Genomic DNA, 3,281 nt, shown 5'->3' with positions numbered 1-3,281 from the left:
AGAAGGAGAAGAGAACAAAGGGAAGAGACTTGGACCGAGGCACATACAATAACCTGCCATGAGGAAGCATCATGAAGCCATACAATGCTGCCAAGGACAAGAATGTGATGTTTTTCTCATTTGATATGTTTATTGATTAATTTCTTTTTGTGATGTGGTTTGACAGAACCCGAGAGGGAATGTGAAAATCTTTCACCCAAGTTCTAGAATGTCTGATATTGTCTTACAACTTCACATTCCTTTGTGATTCCGATGGACTGATTCAGCCCCAGGTTTGAATTTTTTCTAGTTTTCACACACACACACACACGCACACACACGCACACACACACACACAAAGTCATAATACCTGTAAGAAGGAAAGCAGTCCTGTAGAACTAAAGTGTTTGAAAAAAATCTATGAGCTTAATGTTTTGGAGGAAATCCCTTCTATAGCAGTGGAAAGAAGGCAGCTCATTTTTGAGTAAGTGTGGATAGAACTGGAAATAGGAGATATGGCAGCAACAAGAGAAGGCCAATAATCTATGAGTTCATGTCCTCAGCTTTGAATGGTAGGACTGTATCTGCTCTTCAGTTTTTGAAATACAGCTTTGCCACGTGGTAAGTATACACCACCCCCTCAGAGCCTACCTGCTGCCTTAGTCCCTCTAACCCCTCCTCCATAAGTCTACCCCACTGTACCAGCCCAAAATCCAGACATTGGATAGTTAATGCCAAGCTCAACATGGCACCTCCTGGACCCTGCTCTAGAAGGATGGTCTGTTCTTAAATCTGTACCCACTGGTCAGGTTGCACTAGACATGTTAAAGGAGGCTGATATCACTCCTGTCTTGGCACTACTCTATACTTCCTCTCTATCCTGGTTCCTACTCCCCAAACATAGGTGCACATATGTGTATGTACATGTGCACAAACGTGTACACACAAGTCTACATTTGCACATACCTGTGCATACATACATGCACACAAACATGCACATGCAAATTTATGCACAAACATACACACCCGCACACACACATATCCTCACTTTGCCCCAGCTTCACCAACTTCTCCTTGCTCTTCTTTATGCTAGCACTGAGCTTTCACACTGGGATTCAGCTGCCATGCTTCACCTTGGGTATGATCATGACAGAGGCTGAAAAAGGTGACTCCCTCCATTGATGTATTTCCCCATGATTGCCTTCCACCAAACGATACTAATATTCCTGAAAATACTTAACATTTGCAAAATGTTTATTTTCTGATTCATTCCAAAGTACTTGCAAGCCTCCTTTTTTCTCATATGCAAAATGATACCAATCATATCTAGTTCACAGATTTGTTGTGAGGAATAAATAAGAGACTACTACATCTACAGGATTAGCACAGTGCCTGGATATAGTAATTGCGACAAATAGTAGCTATTGATATCATGGTATTTGTTATTACTATTAATCTAATCATTCAGTTTTTGAGTTGTGAGTTCCTATATCCTTCTAATTAACTCATCACATTTTCAAAATGATGTCCTAGTAAAGGAGAAAGAATCTGAGAAAACGTTTCTTCACTTCCCTTTTTTTCTTTTTACTTGGAAAGCAAAGGAAAGGGCAGAGGCAAGTGTGCTTAGTATTTTGTGGTTAAATTTAAATTAACTTAGCAGCTGACATGCATAGAAAACCAAAATAAGCTAAGACTTTTTAAAAACTATTCCTTCACAATGTCATATTTCACTTAAATTGCAATTGACAATTAAAATAATTCCAAGAGTTTTAATTTGGGAGGAGGATGATTTGCTAAAGCAATTCAAGGTGCAGCCTCCTTTCAGGAAGGTCATTACAGACTTTGCTTGTACCTCTTTTTGCAACACAAAGGCCATGTAAGACACCCATTACCTTTCCAAAGAGGACATTATCAAAGTCTAAACTACATCCAAAGTGTATCTTACTCCTAATAATTAGAACTGGATGAGCAGCTAGGAAAAAAAAATATGAACCTGCTTAAACTAAATTGGTTCAGCTCTAACTGATCTAATGCAGTTTTCCAAAGAATAATTGATATTATATAATCGTAACTGCCAGTTTATGTCAGAAAAGTGACATTTGACACTTTCTTGCTAACCAGCCTAACATCATCAATTAAAACATCACTTCTACAATGACATTTCACTAGTCAGCTTAACATCATAAATTATGACATCACCTCTTTTATGAAACCAGAAGATTGAAGAAAGGGGACTGAGAAGATATTCCTACTGAAAACTAAGATTCCTCTTTGATTTGTGCCTTTAGAATCTTTTTTGCTCTGATTATATTGCTGAGATGGTTACTAAAAATAGTAATAATAAAAACCTCACAAGATCATAGTGAAAGCCATAAGAGAGCAAATTGTACATTTTCTAGTTCCCCTTAGTTATGGTTCAACATCCCTGGATGGTGATACGAGGATTTTATTTCACAACTGAACTATGAAATGACTATTCTTGGAAATCCCTGGAAAATAAGAAACAGAAAAGAAAAATTTTGAGTTTGGGTTTGAATTTGGAATGGTATATTCGTGTCTCACCAAACCCGTTTTAAAACAATTTATATGTCAGGAAGGTTGCATATACCTGTAGCCCTTCCAAAGGCTAACTGCTTGTTTTCCACCTGAGGCTCATAAGCACATACTATAGAAAATGTGATGGGAAATAGATCTTTTAAGATGGAAGGCCCAGATCCCAAAGAAGGAACATTCATTTTTGTCCATCTAAAACATTATATTTTAAGGCAGAAAGGAGTCATTTTCCAAACCATTTCCTGAACACCTGCTGGACCAGCAGCTGTAAGAGTAAGGAAACTGAGTCCAAGAAGAGGGGAAGCAACTTGCCTAAGGTCACACATAAAGCAAGCATAAAATGACATAGTCCTGTTCTACAGCCCTGTGGTCTTGCCACAATCAAGGATGAAAAATACAAGATATGGCATCACATTTACAAGAGCCACTAAACACATATATGCTGTCTTCCTCTTTTACAATTTGGTAGTGGAAGGATAAGGTGACCTTTTAGTGTGTTAATCCACAATTTTCAAGAAAGTAATCAAGTAGACTTCTTCAAAGCTATTTATATAATTACATATAGTATTACCACAAGAATTTGTAAAAAGATATTATTTTTCTTTTTATATCATGTGGCAGAATTGAGAAAACTATAAAGAACAAGGTAGACATGTTGGAGCATACTAGAGCCACATACCTCCTTCTAAGCTAATCTATAGTTAAAAAGAAAGAGTTGCCAAAAAAGAGTGCCACCAGGGGAATCGTAA

At 37.5% G+C, this 3,281-nt stretch overlaps 1 long non-coding RNA gene across 1 annotated transcript; it reads left to right on the top strand.

Annotated features, from left to right (window-relative positions):
- Positions 1–252: 252 nt before the first annotated feature.
- Positions 253–1,255, top strand: LOC111550480. Its single transcript, XR_002734056.1, has 3 exons — positions 253–463; positions 543–600; positions 1,073–1,255. It is a non-coding gene; the product is annotated as an uncharacterized LOC111550480 (long non-coding RNA).
- The last annotated feature ends 2,026 nt before the right edge of the window (positions 1,256–3,281 follow it).

This window comes from Piliocolobus tephrosceles, chromosome 15 (genome assembly GCF_002776525.5).
Source record: "Piliocolobus tephrosceles isolate RC106 chromosome 15, ASM277652v3, whole genome shotgun sequence".
NCBI classification, from domain to species: Eukaryota; Metazoa; Chordata; class Mammalia; order Primates; family Cercopithecidae; genus Piliocolobus; species Piliocolobus tephrosceles.
This window is presented reverse-complemented; position numbering and strand designations above follow the sequence as displayed.